At 44.6% G+C, this 22,901-nt stretch overlaps 2 long non-coding RNA genes across 2 annotated transcripts in view; one reads left to right on the top strand and one right to left on the bottom strand.

Annotated features, from left to right (window-relative positions):
• The window catches only part of LOC308569900, a 618,054-nt gene that overhangs the window by 490,716 nt on the left and 104,437 nt on the right, over window positions 1–22,901 (bottom strand). The window lies entirely within an intron of this gene.
• Window positions 2,135–19,675, top strand: LOC308569897. The gene is made up of 3 exons (XR_014000916.1): window positions 2,135–2,220; window positions 13,855–13,903; window positions 19,583–19,675. It is a non-coding gene; the product is annotated as an uncharacterized lncRNA (long non-coding RNA).

Below are 22,901 nucleotides of genomic sequence, written 5' to 3' on the forward strand. Positions count from 1 at the left end.
GTGTGTGTGATGTCCCATTTTTTCCAGTGCAGTTGGGTATGATATATCTTTAATCATTTTGGCAACAGATACAGTGGTACCTCGGGTTAAGTACTTAATTTGTTCCGGAGGTCCATTCTTAACCTGAAACTGTTCTTAACCTGAAGCACCACTTTAGCTAATGGGGCCTCCTGCTGCCACTGCGCCGCCGCAGCACGATTTCTGTTCTTATCCTGAAGCAAAGTTCTTAACCCGAGGTACTATTTCTGGGTTAGCAGAGTCTGTAATCTGAAGTGTATGTAACCTGAAGCGTATGTAACCCAAGGTACCACTGTACTAGCAAATGTCATCTACCATATTGAGGCGACTTACCGACATTTACTGGCATATCTCTGAATTTTCAGACGTTCACAAAATGTGGGCTTTATGACATTCACAGTAGCACACATCCTGGAAACTAATTTGCTAAACTTTGTGAGAATTTTAACCCTGGGGTAAACTACAGTTCCCAACATTCTTAGGTGTGTGTGTTTTTAATGTATAGTGTTTACATAGCCATAGATTCATGAGTGATAGCATAGACCATATGTCAGTAGGAGAGAGAATGACAAGTTAATGCCTGTTTAGTCCGCAGATATTGGCTAAACTTATGGAGCAGTTGAGGAAAAGCAGAGACTTATTGCTAATTGGTGTTATTCATGCGATTGCCCGCTAAGTCTCTCTGTAGGGGAGTGGAACAAATGCTGCATACCACAATTGTTCATTTTCAGATTGCTAGGAGAGTCCCGTCTCCTACCCAGTTTGAGGCAATGTGTTGGCAACGCAGCTTGGAGAATTACATGTGAGCACATGGGCGAAGGAGGAAGAGATTAGGCAAATTCCACACTCGTATTGACCAACACATGGCGGAGATTAGAAATAAAAATGAAATCTTCCAGCCAAGGAAACCACAATAACATGCTGCTTATGAAACAAACGAAGAAATTTCCATCCTAGACAGCAGAAAACTCTGTCTTCATGCTAGCCTGTTGGTGAGAATAACCAGACCCATCCCAGGAGGAACAGCTGAGCTCGGAGAAGACAAGAGCATGGAAACACTAGGTAGCATCTTGACGAGTCCCCAAGATGATATAGTTAAGCAAAGCAGGTGATTTTTCTAGAGAGACCCTGTGACTGATTTCTACTGCCAGAAATAAATTAAAAGGTTTTATTCAAGGCAGACCAACCCATGGAGGTTTCAGAGCTAGAAGGGAAAGGAAGAAAGGCTAAGCAATCACACAGGCCTATGGATAATACCATAAAATTGATGCTTTGCATGTCTCCTTTTATGGTCAGGCAATATCTGAAGAGGATTATCTTTGCTGGGTAATGTTAGAAGTGGCAAGAGCTCTGTTTCCCTTCCTTCCAAGCTGACACTTCATCCCTGCCCCTTCTCAGCGAACCAGCTCCTTCCAATGCCAGGAGTTAAAAGCAGCAGATTTTTGTTATTGTTGTTTGGCTCTCTGCTCTGGAGGGTGAGGACAGCTTAGTGGCTCTGCAACTCCTGGCAGATTAGTTCCTGCACTATGGAGGCTGGCTTGGCAGAGCTGAGGTCCAACTGCAATTCCTGCAAGCAGGAAAGGCTAGGAGAGAAGTCTTAAAACTCCTTCAGAAAATAAGTACTGGTGAGGCGTGGTGGGGATATTGTCATGAAAGATGCATTTGATTTATTTACTTGATTTACAAACCACTTTTCCTCCAAGGAGCTCAAGGTGGCATCCACAGGTTTTCCCTTCCCCACTTCATTTTCACAGTAACCCTGTGAGGTAGCTTGGGCTAAGAGGCAGTGATTACAGGTCACCCAGTAAGCTTCATGGCCATGTGGGGATTTGAACCCTAGTCTCCAAGGTCCTAGTCCGACACTCTATATAACCCTTATACCACACTGACTGTCTCGCTGGGGAAACTGCAGGCTCATGACAAAGCCCCAAGTCCAAGTTGATGTGGCAAGTAGTGGCACATTAACAAATAGTCCCCAACTGCAACTCACAAAAAAGGGTGAGAGAGAAGAGATCCATTTGTCAAGAGAATGGATCTTTTGGTCTCTGCTCTGATAAAGCCAGACTCATTTGCTGAAGGCAGCATGACTTGTCTGTGAAAACAGGGTGACCCCCAAGCACAACATTCAGTATTGGAAACCTTCTGCCTCCTATTGACCATGGAGAGTACTGCTCACACCTGCTGGAGACAGAAGACCTGCAGGTAGGGATGCAGGAGAAACACAATTCAGTTTGCATGTACAGTAAAGGTGAACAGATTTGCACTTCCCCAAATAATCTGCAATCCGAAACACAACCATCCTTAGCCATTCACACCTCTCTGAATTTTGCGATACAGTTCTCTAGCCGGGCAACGTGTGCAAAAAATGCATTTACTAGAGTGGAGCGAGCGACAAAATGCATATGTTCGTGAACACTATATCAGGCCATAATGGATAGAAAGATTTGTACATTAGGATAAATCTGTGCTAAAATGTTGATGAATTTTCACAAAGACTTTTAAAAATATTGCAAACTGATGTAGAAATGTGGAGAATAGAACTTCAGGTTGTCAAAAATGAGAAACAGAATCACCCATCCTTACTGACAAGCAAGTTTCAGCATTCCAATATGATTTTCTTTTTCTTTCTTTTTTGTATGCGTTTATCTGATGGTGGGAGGTGGTAGTGAAGCAGGCTCCCTTGGAAAGTGGCAGGCTCTCCCTCACTGGAGGTTTTTAAACAGATGTTGAGTGGCCATCTGTCACGGATTCCTGCATTGCAGGACTAGATGATCCATTGATTCCCTTCCAGCTCTACAATTCTGTGATTCTATGACCTTGATGCAGCAGAGGACATAAGTAGCAATGCCACAGCGCTAGTTTTCAAGCCAGGCTTCTTTTTATAGAGTTCTCTGAAATCTCAAAAGGGACGTGGGTGGTGCTGTGGTCTAAACCTCTGAGCCTGGGGCTTGCCGATCAGAAGGTCGGTGGTTCAAATTCCAGCGACGGGGTGAGTTCCCGTTGTTCGGTCCCTGCTCCTGCCAACCTAGCAGTTCGAAAGCACGTCCAAGTGCAAGTAGATAAATAGGTACCGCTCCGGCGGGAAGGTAAACGGCGTTTCCGTGCGCTGCTCTGGTTCGCCAGAAGTGGCTTAGTCATGCAGGCCACTTGACCCAGAAGCTGTACGCCGGATCCCTCGGCCAATAAAGCGAGATGAGCGCCGCAACCCCAGAGTCGTCCACAACTGGACCTAATGGTCAGGGGTCCCTTTAACTTTCCTTAAATCTCATAAACACTTGGCCCATTCCTATTGCTTTCCTGCTGGACCTGTCCTCTGTAAATTAGGATCACTGCAACCATCGCTTCCAAGATTTTTACCAGCACCACCACAAAGCCACTTACAGCATTACAAGAGAGCTGCCGGGCATCTTTTGGCCACTGTGTGCTTCCCCCTCTTCAGTACAGAAACTAATTTCTTCCCCCTTTTCATTCCAATTTCATTCATGCTTCCCTTGCAGCAAAGCAGACACCCACCCATACAGTTCATGGGAGTGGCATATCAGATTGACTAGACTTGGACTGAGGCCAGCATAGATAGAGCTATTGATAACAAAGAATAATTTTCCTGTTATCCGGAAAGGCCGCGAGCTATTCAGTGAAGATGCTTGTTCTTGTCTCACCCATTCAAACATGACATGGGATGGGGAATTGGACCACCCACTGGCGCCCATCTGTCAATCACCTGGCATCATATGATGTCAGATGATTCTGAGCTCAAGTTACAGCTTGAATTGTGCCCTAATTTTGTGTGCTAACATGGTAGCTGGTACTATTTAGAGCAGACCCATTGGAATTAACGGGTATAGCTAATTTAGGTTCTGTTCAGAGGATCTATTATGTATAGAACTAACACTGGGTGTAACCTCATGATTATTCACTTAGATATTTGTCTTTCTCTTCATTCTAGGCCAGGGAGTCATGTTTATATGAACTTTATCTACGATTAAGGAGAACATAAATAGCATAGCTCAGCTTTATAACTGTTTAGAGAAGATGGACTATATATAATGGTATATTAACATTTAGCTTTACAAAATATGCAAGACGAGCATAGATAAGGCAAGCTAGTAAACACCAACTGTACTTTTAAAGGGCCTTTGCAAGTTCCGAAATGCCAATTAAAATATTATAGTTGATGCGCCATTCAGTGGAAGAGACAACACAAGCAATTCTCTCTGTGTGTGTTTTGCTGAGACTGAGCATTTTTAGAATGACATGCTATGTCCGATTGGTCAGGCATGGTGGTGAGTGGTAGAAAAAAGAGATAAAGGGACTTAAAAGATTCATGGATTATTTATTATACCCTGCCTGTTTTCCAGGGAGCCTAGGGTGTCATGGGTGGAATGATAAGAAAGGAGATTCTGACTAAACATGCGGAAAAACTTTATGACAGTAAGAGCTGTTTGACAAGGGAATAGATTCCCTCAGAAGGTAGTGGACTCTCCTTCCTTGAAGGTTTTTAAGCAGAGGTTGGCTGCTTTAGCTGAGATTCCTGCATTGCAGGGGGTTGAACTAGATGACCCTTGATTCTATGATTCTATGAGTTTATGATAACATTTTAGACTTGCAAAACCCCTGTGAGGTAGATAAGAGTGAGGGACAGAAACTTGCCAGTGCCCTGTGAGCTTCAGAGCTGAGGAAGAACAAGGATTCTGTTCATGTGACCAAACAGGATGTCAATTCAGGGGTTGTATTAACTGCGTACAGTGGTACCTCGGGTTAAGTACTTAATTCATTCCGGAGGTCCATTCTTAACCTGAAACTTTTCTTAACCTAAAGCACCACTTTAGCTAATGGGGCCTTCTGCTGCCGCCGCGCCACCGGAGTCCGATTTCTGTTCTTATCCTGAAGCAAAGTTCTTAACCTGAAGCACTATTTCTGGGTTAGTGGAGTTTGTAACCTGAAGCGTATGTAACCTGAAGCGTATGTAACCCAAGGTACCACTGTATTGTGCCCTCAAATACAGGCCAGACTCCTCCCTCACCCTCCTTCTCTGAACTAGGAGAAACCCTGCTGCAAGCCTGTGTTTAGAGCTCTGCCAGTGAGCTGTGTGTAACCCTGTTTAATAAACACATTGGCAGTGTCTGTGGCGTTCTTGAATCAGCAGCTAAGATTCTGCAGGTCCCTCACTGTATACCTTTCTGGGTAGGAGCAGGATCTCAGCCCCTGCCACATTCATTGATTACACTGGGCAACAATTTTTTACTTTTTGAATGTTGTCTAGATTTCTACAACTGATTTAGGGTATTTTTGCACTGCTGAATCGGGAAATGGCATCCGTTTCTCTCCATCAGGTCAGGTTTTCTGTAAACTGAATGGTGGGCATTGATAAAGGTAAGTACACGTAAATTGCATGTTGCTTCACCATTTTTCAAACTTCAGGGCTTGAACTTCCGTTTCTTGGAACTCCTGGAATGCTCAGCGGCAGGTAGGTCTCTCTTCAGAGTCCATCAGTAGTCAGCCATCATGACTGCGTCCCAGCGACCCTGATACCTGGTCTCCATCTTTTTCATGTCCTGATGGAATCTCTCCCCCTGCTCGTCACTCATTGAACCCAGGTTCTCAGGAAACCGGTCCATATGTGAAAATAGGTAGTGCATCTTGACGCTCATGTTGCAGCCCAGGTTTCTGAAAGCAGTCAGCATGTTGTTGACAAGTTCTGCGTAGTTTCTGGCCTTATTGTTGCCAAGAAAGTTCTTCACTACCAGAACAAATGCCTTCCACGCTTCCAGTTCCACTTCGTTCATTGAGTTTCTGAACTCTGGATCTCTGATGAGCTGACGGATCTGAGGACCGTCAAAGATGCCAGCTTTCAACTTCTCCATGGTCAATCCTGGAAAAGCCTGGCACAAGTAAGTGAAGCAGTCACCATCCTTGTCCAGAGCCTTGGTGAACTGCTTGATTAAGCCGAGCTTGATGTGCAGCGGTGGGAAGAGTATTCTGTCTCTGTCCACCAGAGGGTCGTTGATGACGTTCCTTTCTTTGCAAGGCACCAATTCCTCCCGCATAGGCCAGTCCTTCTTCGTGTAATGCTGAGCACGGTCCCTACTATCCCACATGCACAGAAAACATGGGTGATTGGTGAAGCCAGACTGTTGTCCCAACAAAAAGTTCACCATCTTCAGGTCAACACAAATAAACCACTTATGCTGATCATAACCAATTTTCTCCAGCACATACTTCACCGCTTCATAGTTCTCCTTCAGTGTACTCGAGTGAGCCAGGGGTTGCCGTTGTGTAGCAGAACACATTTCAGTGATCGCTTGCTGCTGTCAATGAACAGTCTCCAATCTTTGGGTTCGTACTGTGGCACTCCAAGCTTGAGCAGAAGCTGCGCAATATCGGCACAGTACACCAAGTCCTTCTCTTCCGAGAAAAAACGGAGGTACTCTTGATGCCTGTTGCGAAAGAAGCTGATGCGAGCACTGTCAGAGAGGAGGTTTTTTTCCTTCAATCTGGATGCCAACAGTTCGGCAGAGTCCTTTGACAAGCTGAGGTCACGAACTAGATCATTCAAGTCCTTTTGGGAAAATGGATGTGCAGCATCATCTTCAAGAACCACTTCTTCTTCTTCATGTCCTTCAACACTGGAGGCATCTTCGTCACTAATGTCAAGAAGTTCTCCGAAGATAGGCACTGGAATTTCATCACAATGAGCTACAGGACGACGTGCTGATTGAAGATCAGGATACTTCGTGGGGTGGCTGCCCCATTAACTTAGTTTTGATCCCCCAACTTTATGCTTTGCTGGACCAATTTATGGAAGATTTCGAGGTTTTATGACTTCAAACTGATCCCTTTTCGACATAATCACCCAGAACTATCGGACCGGAATACTTCTTGTCATTAAAATAATCATTTCCAATCAAAACAATTATTCGACATGGCATTTTACCCCCACCAACTTCTTCTAAAATGCTCCACACAAGCGTACATGTGAACAAAAACGTAAAAAAGACATGTGGCCATAGCTCAAAAACTTGACCTGATTGAGCAAAACCAATGTGATTTTTGGATTCAGCGCATCAGATTCATCCTAAATCAGCTGAAAAAATGCAGACAACAAATTTGTTGTTGACCAGTGTTATTTAGGCTGTGTATGTGTAGGCGCCATGCTGTGTAGCCAATTGGCATGTGGTTGTTGGAGGTGGAGCCTGCCAATGCAATCTCATCCCCTCCCCCTTCCATTGATCCAGTATCCCACTGGTCATGCAAAAAAGACTCGAGATTTTACAAAAACATGGAGAGCTGCCACCTCCAGCAGCTGAGATTGCACAGAACACTAAACTTGTCGCTTAATGCTATGTGCACAAGCATCAACAAACCTTCAATACACATGCACCCCTAAGCCACTAAAATGTGGCTTAGCATTATGTGCAAACAAGGATAGTGTCTCTCTCTCAGATAACCCTTGATGAGCAAAAGCTGGAGCTTACATCCTATTCCATTCTGTCTCGGTTGGTTCCTTTTAAATGTGGGGAATTATTCCGGTGGAGTAAAGGTTTTGCAATAGCACCACCTACTGGATGGTTGACAGAAACGTTCAAGCATATGCTCCCGGTGCCTTTAACGGTGTAGCTATCTCCTAAACGTTTTCACTGTAAATTCTGTAGGAACTGTGTTTGTTCTGTTCTGTAATCGAGTTGCAGACAAACCACTTCAAAGAGGGATAAAAAGACGGAATCCGGGGTGTGATGGAAAAAATGCACAGGGTTTCAAAACCTTATCCCACCTGTCATTACTCAACACCTTTCATTTATTCTAGGAGAGACTTTTTGCCAATAAACTAGCATGACTAACAGGAGCTGGGATAATCCCACAATCTACAGATGTTGCGGTGAACAAACAAGGCACCTTTGTTGCTTGCCCCATGGAGGGATATTTTAAAGATGCTGCCAAAGTAGCAATTAAAAGCACCTGGAGTGCCCTGACTTAGTTACAATATGCATCCAATTGTTAAAATCCAGGAAAATGCTAGGTTGGGCAAGGGTTGCCATACGCCCGGGAGCGATTTTGCAAAACAAAAAAGAACCTCAACAACTTTTTTCTCCGGATTTTCAGTTTGAAATATGTCAGCCCTAGGCAACTCCCCCCTCCCTCCAAAGAGCACCCCCCCCGAATAAATCTAATCTTTGCAAGGTATGAAGCATGTCCAGAATTTACTGTAGCACCCAGAGATATCTGGAATCTGTTTTGATGTGCAGTACTGTGTGTGATTGCTCTGCTTCAGGGTTTAGTAGATGGTTAACAATGGACATGTTTAGGATGCAAGGTCTGTACAGCTGCCAAAGAGGGGCAGAGAAATTTTCCAGATACAGGAGTAGGAGGGAGGTAGTATTACACGTACTGGGGTGGATTCCCCACTCCCACCCCCCGGTTTCTTTTTGTGTTCTCGTTGAGAAGTTAGAGTGAAGAATGCCTCCAGATTGTCAGTATTCTGTGGGAGAGATTCATGCACAGAGCAGAACTTTACATTTTCATGTTTAGAGTGGATTAAAGTTCCCTGTTACCCTAGTGCAACAAATCCACTTAAAAAATGAGAACACCACCTGACTTTTCGCAGTTTGGGGGCAGACAAGCTATTTACAGGAAGACCCCTAAATTACTTGTCAGCATATCAGGTTGAATGCTCATTGTCCTAAAACCACCACATAAACCAATTAGAAGAAAGGCTCAATAAAGACCAGGTGTAATTTAAGCACTGTATAAGCTTTGCATAAGCAAATCAGGATGAGTGCCGAACAAAGTGGTTGGCTAGAGGAGGCCGAAGTGGGACACACAGTTTGATGGTGGCAAATTCCTGAAGGGCAGCCATGTTAGGCTGCTGTAGCAAAACCAAAAAGGGACATTCTGACATAAAATGATATGGTGCTTTTCGTGGCTGTCATCCATGAAACCATATGGGGAAATCGACCTGTTAGTCTCAAAGGTGGCACGAGACATTTTGATGGGTGACTGTACCACATGCTCCACGGCATGGAGGGTGGTGCTAGAAGCTTTCCACTGCTCTGTAGGGCCTGGGCAACATTATAGTGCGATCCTTCCTTGCTGTCTTCAGCTTCTGCCTCTTATTTTTGCTTCCCACTGTGCACGCAGGAACCAGCACTGTACGCAGCACATCTCACGAAAACGAGCTCTGTAAGAAAAACCCGCTAACACCAATAAATCTTCTTTTAATGAAACAGGCCTGTATTTTGCTTTTCCAATCTGAAGCTGAGCTGGGCTGTCTGCTGTCTGGTCCAGGCCAACAACAATACTCCAGCTAATCATTGTCATGAGAATACCGGGGGAGTTTTTGGAAAGGCTGGGGTTCCTCTCGCACAATTTCACATCTGCATTGGATTACCAGCCCATCCAGATGATTTTGCTACAATCAGCAGTGTTCTCGGGGCATATTTACTTTATCAGACAAGGAACTGCTAATTTATTTGCTCAGTCTTTGGTATAAATTGATTGAGATCCCCTGTGTGAAACGTCTCGTGTTATTTACCCCCGCCCGTCACTTTTTAGCCCCCCCCCCCCCGCTTCAGCTGGATTTTTAGTTTTTGCAATGCATATCAAAGTTGACCTCTTTTGATGGATGAGTTCACTTTCCTGTTTTCCCTGAACGTCTCTTGACACCCGCAGGAATATGAATCTATGACACTGCCTTCAACTGAGTCCATTACCCCACTGGCATTGGGTCCATCGAGTCTTGTACAGTCATGTCTCCATCATGCCTTTCCCGCCTCTACCACCTGAGATCCTTTCTCTGGAGATGGCAGGGACAGTGGGGCCACCAGGACTGGACCTTCTGGCAGAAGTCCAGGGCCCTTCCCAGCAGAACGAAGCAAAAGATCCGCAGACACCACATTTTGAAGTGAGTATTTGGCATCCGTCTTGTCTTGGAAGACAATCGAAGAGTGCACCTTTGGGGGTAAAGTCAAACTGTTGCATAATACACTGGTTGTTTGCAGAGGAATGGTCTCCCAGAACCAGAAGAGATATGAAAAGGGAGGAGGTTGGTTGTGCCCAGATGCAGTCTCTGATTGCTTTGGCAAAACCCTGGAGAGGAGGGTGGGGACTTTCAGTCTCAGCAACTGCTTCACAGGAGCAAGACCTACCGAAGATGAATTGCTGTGCTCATTAGGCCTGACACTCCTGTATCAATCATGTTTTTGCCAAGAAAGAGTTAACTCCAACTTGCACAGTGTGATTTACTGCTGGCTTGTTCCTGACATGCTCAAGAGTTACAGCGGCTGTAGAGACCAATACGAAAGAGACATGCTGTATTGCAGGTGGGGCAGATGAAGGCATCTGGTGGTGCTGCTGCAGATACACCATGGCATTTCTTCTCTCTGCGCTCCTTCCAGCGATCATTCTTCCTCTGGTCACTCCTGTGGATACACAACCTGACTGTCTATCTCCAGGCACTGCAATAAACTGCAAGGGATTCTCATATGGCAGGGTTGATGGGTTAATTCATTTACACTACCGTCTATGGAGGAGAGCATATGTTCAGTCTAAAGTACTTCATTGGGTGGGATTTGAACCCAGGACCTTCTGTTTTCTGCCACTGAGCCATTTCCCTCTCCAAATGCTGCTTTTCTGTAGTCCATCACTTTAGGGTTGAAATCTTAAATCAAAACCCCATAGTCCATGAAGACGTAAATCAGGACTACCTGCCTATTTTATCCCAGATATTTCTTGATTACATTTATATCCTGCCTTTCCTCCAGCAAACTCAGAGAGGTGCACATGGTTCTCCTCTCTCCCTAACTTACTGTCACAACAGCCCTGTGAGGTAGGGGAGGTTGACAGGAAGGTTCAATACTACAGGGGCATAGGAAGGGGGCGGGAGGCAGTCTGCCCCGGGTGTCACCCTGGGGGGGTGACAAAATGGCCAGCTGAGGGCTACACTCACTGTAGGGTGGCCGAGGGCACGCGCATGCCGTCCATATGGGCACCGTGCATGCACCATCCATATCGGCTCTGCACATGCCCCGCCCCTCGACACCCCGCCCCAGGTGCTGGGGAGCCTTCGCCATCGCATGGCTGAGTGGGGATTTGAAACTGGCTCTCTCCAGCCCCTAGCCCAGCCCAGCCCACCTCCTCATGCTCTGGAAGGGAAGAAAGCAAAGGAAATGGGAAAGCGCATGCTTATTGTTTATGTAGTGCAGGGGTAGAGAGGATGTAGTGCAGGGGTAGAGACTGCTCTGTTTTTTTTGTAAAATAATTTTTATTATTTTCCAACACAAATATACAATTATGCCAAATTTTCACAAATTTGATTCTTTTTAGACTTCCTTCGGCTTCTCTGACAAGCATCCATAATTACATCTCAGTTTACGCATTTCTCTGTTTATATTGCCATTAAAATTCCCTCCCACTCCTATTTATTTTTAACAATATATCTCTGCTTTCACAGTGCTTCTTGAAATCCCGCCAGTGTTGTTTGCACCTCACATGTTCTTTTCAGATAATCAACAAATTTCCCGCAGTCCTCGATGAACTTTTGGTCTTGAAGGTATCTAATTTTTCCCGTTAATCTATCTAATTCTGCATAACCAGTCAGCTTCAGTCTCCAATCTTCTATTGTCGGTATCTCCCCTTGTTGCTCTGTTGACCTTGCAGTCTCCACCACTAGCAGTTTGGAGTGGTCAGTCGGGCTATATGAAGGACCAGTGCAGGACTAAGTTATGAGTGCAGGCTAGTGAGTCACAGGAAGAGTTTCAGAAACAGAGAGATCCAATAACTGGTGAATTATTATTATTAGGAGGAGGGGACCATTGCACAGTGAAGGCCAATCCTTAAGGTCTACTTTTTCAATATTTAGCAGAGAAGGAAATAACACTTTATTACTTTTGACTGCAGCTGCAGAGTATATTAAGTAGAAGAAGAAAGAAAGAAAGAAAGAAAGAAAGAAAGAAAGAAAGAAAGAAAGAAAGAAAGAAAGAAAGAAAGATGACCCACTTCATTGCAGAGAGGCTTTCAAGAAATTCGCGGAGATATTGCTGCTAAAATGCTTAGGAGCAAGGCTGGAAATTGTAGAGACCCAGATGAATTCATACGAGGAAGACTAGCAGGTGGTGGTATAGGTGTAAGGTTCAACTTAATATATAGGCCGCTTTGATGTAGAGAAGCATCCATTTCTAAGTCAGAATGAATTCAACCTGGGAACATGTGGAGCAAATGCTATTTCAATTTGTTACATAACTTCTAGACCCCCAAGCAGGAAACTGATCTCTCTAACTTTCTTAAGGGAAAAGCATTTTGGAGAACCTGAATGAGGTGAAAGTTCCTGCCTCTCGGAGCATTCTTGGATACTGATAATGTGTCTGGTTCTGAGCACCACATTTTAGTAGGTTTGCCAATAATGGGATGTAGGAAGGATGCAGGGGAGAGCTGAGATGATATTGATGAGTCTCCAAAGTACATTAGATGCAGTAAGGGCAGAGAAACTGGATATTTTAAGCCTAGGGGAAATGTTAGGGGATAACAGCTTTCATATTCTTAAAAGCGAAAACAGGGAGAGTAATGAAATCATCACATTTGACATTAGTTGCCTCTTCACATTGGGTTCTCTGGTACTAATATTTCTCGAAGAGGAGATTTCAGCTGGCATGTTTTTTCTTACCCCTGCCTGAGAAGGGCATCTTAAAAATGCAGGAGCCCTTTGCTTCTTTGCCCTTGGTGACTCCAGGTTATTCCAGACACAGGCCGTTTCTCAGTAAGCGCTGCCGTTGTCGTGAAATCACTGCCTCCTGGAACTCTGCTCACTGAAGCTGCTGGGAATCCATTATTCCTGCTCCAGCAAGCATGACAACTGCATATGTATTTGTACAGGCATGAAGCACCTATTGGATAGTACCCATAATGTCATTGCCAAGTAATCACCTGATTAACATAGTTCCTGCTTGGACTTTCCTTTGTTGAATTAACAGTATCAGCCTGTGCATACACTGAACTTGTATAATTTGTTTTGATTTTTTTTAATCCTAAACTTGAAAAAGCCAGTGTAACTTGAAAGCTTGTTTTAAGCATTTTCAGCCCTAGTTGGAGCCTCATTTGCTCTGCATTTTATATTCTGTGGGATCAGTAAGCCTATTAAGGCTCTATTTACTGTACAGTATCAGCATTGGGCAATATTATGCCGATGAGTCTGAACAAGAAAGTCATGGGTTCAAATCTCATCTTGAATTTACTGAGCAAAAGACAAGCAACCTTTGTCTGCTTCCCTCTGCAGTATGTACCAGTATATGATATGCCACACACACACACATTCTTCTTCTTCATCATCATCATCATCATTATTTTTCACCCTTCCTCCTGAAGAAGCCCAGGGCAACAAACACATCAGTACTAAAATGTTTTTTAAAGCATTCCAAAAATAGTCAAAACAAGAAAGATTAATATCAAGACAGAAGAACACAAAAGTTGTAATAGGAGTTGCTGTTTTTTTTTAATGGTGCATTGAGAAAGTATGTGGCACCAGGAAATAAAAAATGAAGGTTTTCAGGTGGATGTATAGATTAAATACAGGAGCACCTAATGGACTTAATGAGGACATGGAATGGATATTTGTTATGTAAGAATCTGAAGGTATAGTCTTACAGGAAATTATGCCACACTTCTCATTGTGGTTATTACACTGTATTAAAATATATATATGTATGGATTATTAGTTATTGCTGCCACTGTAAGTCTTTGCAGAATGCATGGGATTTCTGTGAAATGGGGTGAGGTGCCTAATTAACATTGTAAGATCACATGAGCAATATATATTGGTTAGTAATCTAACAGCACATCCTTTTACAGGAGTTCATAGGAGCAGCTCGTGACCAGTGGGTCCAGGAATTTTACATTGGTAAGTGTGTGTGTGTGTGTGTGTGTGTGTGTGTGTGTGTGTGTGTGTGTAATATTTTTATATTTTGGGGGATAAGGATATAAGTGCTATACAGTACATTATTTTAAACAGATGTGTTCAGTTTATATATTAAAAAGTTTTTAAACAAAAATATGTATGATGAATAGCAAACTTTTGCAATCATACCTCCGATGATAAGTTATATATACCTGTCATTTCATTTATGATAACAGCAAAAAAGAAGCAGCTTTAAATGAATTGCTGCCCAAACTAAAAGGCACATCTATCTGCCAATGATTAAGAGGCAGATGATTAGGCAACTAAAAACTCTTCATTTCATTTACAACCTAAACAGACTCTAGCAAGCATCCTTGGGCGTTGGTTGGTAATTCTTTGCTCCTTGCTGCCTGATTTACCAGATGAGAGATGGTGGTAGCACATCTGTGTTGCAAATTAAATTCCTATCTAGGTGACAGATTGAGACGGCGTCTGGATGGGAAACAAATTTCTCATATGTATATCAAAACTCTCTTTACCTTCTATCACTCAAGCATATAAGTAAGCAAACACTTGCTGGAAAACGTGCTTGCTCTTCTGCAAAGTGGGTAGAAAATGAGAGTGTTTCTGTGTTTTAAATTCAGCATCTATGTTTCTCTGGCTTTGTCATGCATTCCCCAGTTAAATAGGGTGTGTTTTAGCCTCTCTTTAGCAACTGGTATTCGTGTTTGGTGTTTTAATGGTGGAAAGATGGTAATATCTTCCTGTGCACATATGAACAAAACTAAGAGCAAACGGCTTCTGCTGCAGGAATGGGGAGCCGCAGACTGGCCAGGGTGTGGAGTGGGGGGCAAATATGGCTTTCCAGGCCTCACTGTGTGGCCCTACTCTCCCAGGACACACACACCCCGGCCCTGTTTTGCGTTCCCAGTGTGAGAGCCAGTGTGGTGTAGTGGTTAAGAGTGGTGGACTCGTAATCTGGGGAACTGGGTTCGCGTCTCTGCTCCTCCACATGCAGCTGCTGGGTGACCTTGGGCCAGTCACACTTCTCTGAAGTCTCTCAGCCCCACTCACCTCAGATTGTTTGTTGTGGGGGGGGGAGGGAAAGGAGAATGTTAGCCGCTTTGAGACTCCTTCGGGTAGTGATAAAGCGGGATATCAAATCCAAACTCTTCTTCCTTGATCTCTGATAATGCAGCCCTCCATCCAGACAAGCAAGAGGCATGAGTGTGTGTATAGAGTTTACTCTATAAAAGCTTGTTGCTTTGCTCACTTCTGCCTCTGGCCCAGTTGACCACTGCCATGATGTGGCCCTAGGAAGGTTGCCCAGAAGCAATGTGGCCCTCAGGCTGATGTTCCCCACCTCCGATCAATCCTCAATTCAGAAAAGGATGGCAAAGATAAGAAGCTTGCCCTGCATCTCAACAGCTGATTTGATTACTTTCAGCATTCAATTCCTTCATCTTCTCACAACACAACCCTCCTCATTCCCAGAAAAGCGGAGTCCTCTTCCTGGGAAATCTGCCTGCACTCAAACAGGCTGCTGTTTATAATGGAGACACAGCTCACATTCTCTCCCCTCTCTGCTGGCAGCTTCTTCCTTCCTTCCTTGTCCTCCAGCAGCAGAGAGCAATGTCATGCGCATTGTGTACCGTGAGCCAAAACTGTGAGATGTTTTGTTTATGTTGGACTTTGGGAGACCATTTGGTTTTTGTTCCTCAGTGTTTTGGAATTTGGGCTTTGTTAGAGGATGCCCAATGGCTGCAAGGCTTGGCTTTTATTTAAAGAGCCCAAACATTCCCACGGAGGGCGAGTTGAACTTGGATCCTGAGGGCCTGCAGCCAAACTCCAGGATATCTCTTCTTCTTCATCCAATGAAAGTTGAGTTTGCTTTGCTGTAGCCTGCGTTGAGGGCAGTTATTGTCTGAGGCCTTGGGCACTGTCAGTAGGGATGTAAGAAGGCATTCTTTTCCATTCTACCTTGTAGATGCTACCTACAGCTGTGTTTCTGTTCCGCTGCATTTCATCTTCCACCCCAAAGCATGTTATTCATCTCGCTGTCCACTGTGTGGCTTATGTAGTTAATGACAGAAATTACCTTGCCATTACGTTATTTCACTCCATTCACTACAGCGCAAAGGAAGCACAACGCAAATGGAGGGGAAACGTAACTAATTGCATATCATTTGTAGGCTCAACAGCAGCAAATTCCACTTGTATTCATTGGGTTGATTTATGTTATGGACACGGGCCAAATGAGCAAGCACCAACAATTTATGCTCCTGTTTCTATTTTTGTTGGAATTTTCCAACATCCTTACCTGTCAGGAAGACCTAAACAATCCTCCCAGAGGAGCAATTAAGAACAGAAGCACCCTTGGAGTCAGCAGTGGAACATATGCCTGCGCTGCCCAGGGCGGGTGCGCTCCCAAGGGTGGCGTGGCACAGAGGGTGCCCTCCCAGGCGTGGGATAGCTGCTAGGGTGCCCAGAGCGGCACGCACACCCTGCAGCCGGGGGCGGAGCGAGCCATCCATGGTGGATATTCGGTGCGCCGCCCGCCCACGACTCCCAAACCAAGCTGTCAAAATGAAGGGGGAAGGAGGGAATGCCACTGGCAAAGTGATGCAGCTTCCTCCCCCTTACCCTGAAGGCTTGGGGTAGGCTTGGGGTAGGCTTGGGAGTCGCGGGCGGGCGGTGCGCCAACTGTCATTCCCCTCAGTGATGGCACCTGGGGCAGTCTGCCCCCCCGCCCCCTGCCTACTCCCCTGCTTGGAGTCACCTTGTTTGTCCAAGCATCTCTGTACTACTGAGAAACTCGAGGGCATCATCATTTTTCCATAGTCTACTCCTGACTACTGAGGAATCAAAGCAGGACTGTGGCTGTTCCAAATTTTCCAGGTGCTGTTGTCACCTCGTGGTAACATTGCTGCTCCCCTCAGAAAGAGGCAGGAGGAGACAAAACGGCGCAACAGGGAGAAGCAGAGCCAGGCGACCTGCACAGGTGCCACTAACGAGCTGCATTTGCCATATTAAGTTAGTTGTTGACGGGAGACAGCTGAGTGTGGAAGCTGCCTCCATTAGAAAACCCTGTTTCTTTATCTACATTGCCAACTTGAAGTATAAAATTCTGGATGCCCAGGTAAAGCTTGGGGGAGGAATCACTTGGGTACATGGACAAAAGCTTCCAATAAGCATTTTACTATAACTTTGAATTAAAATTAGAATTGAATCTTCTGTATTCAACCATTGAGTCGGGATTTTAAATTGTGTAGCAATATGATATGATATAAGGATATCCTGCCCCCTCCCATATTCTGTAGAAAGGAATTAAAAAATTTTAGCCACATCTGTTAATTTGACTGATATTACAACATTCTGAAACAGAAATATTATTCTGGGAATTTGATTTTATCAATTTTTTTTAAAGCAAGTGGGTTTCTTTTCTTTTTTAAAACATCAGTTTAGGATCACTTGAAAAAAATACCATTTGTCCTCCATATTGGCTGACCTCTACTTGTCTAAAAAGAGTCATCATGTGAGAAAATGCTGATAATGAACTGTTCAACTTTTACTGAAGAAAGATGGTTTCTTTATCAAACGCTCAGTCTTGTGATTCTGTATCTGACAAACACAAAACTTCCTCAAAGGCTTATTAATATCTTATTCTGTTGTTCTCTCTCCCTCTCCACACACATTCTGAAGGGATGTTGAATCCTCTTGTTTATCTGGCAAGCTACTGACAATCCATTCATAGGTCGGCAGCTTAAAATGAAAGGAGCCATTGTTGTGTGAACCGTATGCAGTAGTTTATCAGGATGGAGACTGATAATGGAGGATGGAGTTCAGCAATTTAAGGTCATAAAGTTCAGAAGACTGTCAACAACAAAAAAAATCCTGGTTTTGCTCATGTACACATACTTGCAAGAGTGAATTAGCAAGGAATTCCAGCCTCCATCTGCCCTGTTCACAGGCCACAAACTTTGCAGAAAGCCATTTACTACTTTCTTCATGCAACACATATTTCATTTACGTATGGAATTTGCTGTCACAAGAAGTGCTGATCACCTTTAGTTTATAGGGCTTTAAAAGTGGATTAGACCAATGCATGGAAGCTAAGACAGGTGTAACAGGCAGGTTCAGAGGCAGTGTTCTGCTGGGGCTGAATAGGCTATGACCTTGATGCTTTGTTTGTGGGCTTCCTGGAAGTGTCTGCTTGGCCATTGTGCAAACTTGGTAAAAGGTAAAGGTACCCCTGCCCGAAAGGGCCAGTCTTGACAGACTCTGGGGTTTGTGCGCCCATCTCACATCTATTGGCCGGGGGCCAGCGCTGTCCGGAGACACTTCCGGGTCACATGGCCAGCGTGACAAAGCTGCATCTGGCGAGCCAGCGCAGCACACGGAACGCCGTTTACCTTCCCGCTGGTAAGCGGTACCTATTTATCTACTTGCACCCGGGGGTGCTTTCGAACTGCTAGGTTGGCAGGCGCTGGGACCGAGCAGCGGGAGCGCACCCCGCCGCGGGGATTCGAACCGCCGACCTTTTGATCGGCAAGCCCTAGGCGCTGAGGCTTTACTTGGTTTACTTTACTTTACTTTACTTTACTTTACTTTACTTTACTTTACTTTACTTTACTGAGTGCAAACTTGGATGTTGGCTAAATAAGCTGTTGGTCTGATCCAGCAAAGTTCTTCTTAGGCTCATAAAATGATAAGCTGAAAATGCTCTAGTTGGTTGCTCAAACTACATAAGAAGATAGGTATATGTACCCTATCTATGGCAGGTCTGAATGTGGTCCTCAGGACCCTGCTCAACTCAATGTCCTCCTAGACCGCACCGCTCAGTGGCTGTATTCTGCACTATGGTGATTTTACTTGGCTGGAATGTTTCCTTGAACTATGCTAACACCACTTGCTGGGCTGGACAGAGGTTGAAGAGTGTGCCACACCCATTTCTGTCCCACCCACCATTGGTACATTTCCTCCAGAAAGTTGCCCATGAAACAATGTGACCCTTGGGCTGAAAAGGTTCCTCACTCCTCATCTATGAAGTTTCACTATGTTTGTGCAACCAGGCTAACCCTTGGCTTGTTACCTGTCTGAATGTTATAGACCAGTGGTTCCCAACTGTGGTCTACAGACCCCACGGGGTTAGAGTAACCCACCCAGAGGGTCTGTAGCACCATTCACATAACAAAAACTACCAAAGAGATAACAACATTTTCAAAAGTAGGAGGTTCATGGCTTGGCTTTTGAAAAACCAGGGATTTGTGATAATTAGCAGGGAACCACTGTGACATCCAGCTCCCTCTGTGGCTACAGAAGGTTTTCATACAACCACAGGGGAAGCGGCCATCTGTTTTTTCAACAGCTTCTGCACAAAGAAGAGTGATGTCCCTTGAAATCCTGAATCTGTCATACTACGGTAACCATATGCTCAAAGAGCCAAACAACCATCTTCATTGGAGCTTCCACGCGCTGGTGGCCCTTGTACCACAGGCCTGAATCACAGGGCCTCACCTGATTTCCCTGCTGATCTTATGAATCCCTATGTAGAAACTGTGCCATTTTCAAACTATGCTAGTGTAGTAAGAAGTCTCCCTGCTCGTTTACTCCATAAATTGAGGAAACGTGTCAGCATGAAGAGAGGGCAATGTCTCATCCTTTTTTCAAAATCCTTGCTAGGTGAGGAACCAGTTTCTCCCGCAGAAGCGAATGATAGCTCACACACATCTCAGTCCTGTTTGGATACAACAGATTTCAGTCACCACCAGGTAAGAATTGCATCTCTTGTGGCAAAACAGACAAAGACTTGGGCAGATTGGCTAGTACAGACACCCCATCACCTAAAAGAATTTGTGGTCCACAACATTTGGAAGTGATAGTGTTGACTGCCTCTGTTAAAAGGTCCAGAAAGCAGTTGGAAGAACGATGGCAGTGGATGTGTTGTTGGAACTGGTGTAGTTCAGGGATTGTTTCCTTTGTGAACCTTCAATTCTATTAAGATCAGATGGTGAGATGTCCTGTCCAGATTCCTTCAACCAGAGATGCTCCTGTCTGTTCTGTCTTTTTTGCTATGATGCTGATGCTGACTCATACCCAAGTCATTCTGACAAAACGAGCCAGTCTGCTTAAAACAAAAAAAGGGGGTTCTTGTGCTATCTTCAGGGACTACCTCATTTATTTTGGCATATGTTTATTTTAGAAGAGACCTCATGAGGCAGTGCCGGCATACTGAATTCATTTGCGCTGACATATTTCCAGAGTTAGATATTGAATTATGGCGTTGCACTAAAGGGACTCCTATGGACGCACATCAACCTGCATGCCAGCAGCTGAAACCTATCCATGGCTGGACTTGCCTTCCTGCCTGTGGGGTTTCACAGCTGGAAAGCTTTCTGCAGCACGGTGGCTTATTGCTGTTGGGAGCAGGACTGGGGGAACTGGAAACAGGTATTGATGCTGTTTCTTTTAAAATGTAAGAGAAAAGGCACTTTTGCAGAACCTTCTCTCAGTAGGGAAGGTTGTTGTTGTTTGAAACAAGAGAGGTATGTGCTAATGGTTGTTCTCTGAACCCAACTGGACTCTTTCCAAAGTCTGTTTGACATCTTCATGATCATGATGTTAGTCATCCCAGGAAGGGAAAACCGCCAGCTGGCTTCCTGGTGGCCTGGATCAGCTGCTTGAAGGCACCCAGACTCCACCCATCATCTCTCTCCCTCTTCTGCTCAGTGCAGGGGAGGAGAAGGCAGCCCAGGTGTGCTTTAGCGGAGCTGGCAGCTGGCAGGGGTGTGATGGTATAGAATGAACTGTGTAGCGGTTATTTCCTGCACATGCAACGGAAAAGTAGAGGGGATTTATATATGCAAGATTATTTATTGCTTTTAATCCCTGCAACAAGCCTAGATTAGGCTGAGAGGCAGTGACTGGCCCAAGGTTTCATGGCAAAGTGGGCATTTGAGCCCTGGTCTCTCAGGGCGGTAGTTCAACACTTTTGCCACTATACCACACAACTATAGAATCATGCTCAGAATAATTTGCTGGATTTTTCAGTATTTTCTTATGAATGTTTTATACTGTTTTATGTAAACCATTGTGTGTGTGTGTGTGGGCCATTTTAAATTAAGCAGGATATAAAGCTTGTGACATAAATATTGTGTGGACATTCGTGGCACCAATACCCTGTATACTGATTTTTGTAAGCATGGCAGCAGGGAAATTGAAGCACAGCACCCAGCACACATTTCTTTTCAATTCCACTCAGGAGTTGACATCCAACATCAGCAGCCTGTGCTGGGGTGCAGGTCACCTGGGTCTTTTCCCAATATTAACATGGACATAGGAGCCAACTCCTAGAGGCCAAGGTCCCTTCACCCCTCCCCATAAAATGTTTGAGGAGCTGGGCCCCCTAAGTTGATGGGCATTTCCATTCAAATAGTGTGTGTGCACCGTGTCTTGTGATAGATTATGTGGGGCAGGGCTTACCTTGCCCCCCAAATGTTTTATTCAAGTTGGCACCCTTGAACATGGAGCCTATCCAGAAAATGCATGGCGTCATAACAATCTGTTCAAAAGTTCTGAGTCAGACATGATGAAAGTAGACTTTCTGACACCCCTTTCATAAAATAATACGAAACCCAGAACTTCTAAGCAAGGTCTTGTCTTCGCCTCTTTACCTTTGTGTTCCACCTCTGTTTTCAGCAATGACTGTCAAGAGACTTCCTTGCGGATTGCTCTCTTTAACGTCTTAACTTTGACACCTGATGGACACCTGCTCCTTCCTCCAAATCACAGAGAATGGGGGAAATGATCAGGTTTGTGCATAAAGGCTGAAAGCAAGTTTGCATGGAATTGCAGCATTGTGCCAGCCTCAGATATTGCAACTGGTTATTGTAAAAGATCTGATCAACATACTTAGAGACCAGGCAGATTTGAAACAGTCTGCACAGAATGAGTTCAGGCCCTGAAAACCCTTGTCTTTTCTTTAGCAAATGTTAGTGGAAAGTGTATTACCTTGAATTGTTCTTCCTGCAGTAGAAGCCCCATGTTGTAATTATTCCCATAATGGGATAATGGCAGAAGCAGATGTTCATGATTGTCTGTTATTCTTGTTAATCTCCATTTAAGTGGCCCCTCTGTCTCAGCCTGTCACTTTCTCTCTTCCCCTTGCCTTGTTTTTTATCTGGCTCAGGAGGAGGGCCATGAGATTTTGCAGCAGGTGGGCAGAAGCAGAGATGGGAAAGGAGAAAGGGCAGCTCACTGTGTATTTAGTGCTTCCTTTGGTAGATTGGGTGAAATTAAATTTCAGAGGGTACGATGAAACAGAAATAAAAAGATTTTGCCAGTCATTTCACACTGGATGAATATGTCAAAGGGACCGGTGGAAACACCATAACTAGGGCTAAGTGCTCACAGACTGACTGTTTAATTATCCATTCTAGGACCTTTCACTCCAGGTTCAGTGCAAAGACACATTTAAAGTCATGTATACTTTTGGCCCTTGGTTTTGCTGCAAATACGGAATTTGCATCCCTGGTGAGGCTGATGATAAGTCACAGACCACTGAAAACAGCAGTGCACTTGCAACACCCCGCTGGTTTGGTCAGGATTTCCTCGCTGGTTTTGCAGGGCTGTGTGAGAAAATATAAAAGAATGCAGAGCCACAGTTGTGTGTGGTTCAATTAACATAAGTCTCCCCTGAGTCTTGGCCCATTTGCACTTCTCTGCTTTCTTTTCCTTTTTTCCTTATTTAAGCAAATTCAGAACTAAACTTTGCTTTGCCCTGAGGCTTAATCTTGGCTTCTTTAAAGATGAAGAAAACCCCAAAGCACCTGATGTGAAGCTGAACAGATGTGGAAATGAATCCACGTACCCTTCTTTTATCATGTGAAACCCAGAGGGGAGGAGGAACTGAAACTTTTCCTTAGCAGTATGACTGTCTCCAAAACCACTCTGCCTGTCTCCTCCTCCTGCATACATAGGAAGTTGCCTTGAACCAAATCAG

This window comes from Podarcis bocagei (assembly GCF_964188305.1).
Source record: "Podarcis bocagei genome assembly, chromosome: 12".
Taxonomy (NCBI): domain Eukaryota; kingdom Metazoa; phylum Chordata; class Lepidosauria; order Squamata; family Lacertidae; genus Podarcis; species Podarcis bocagei.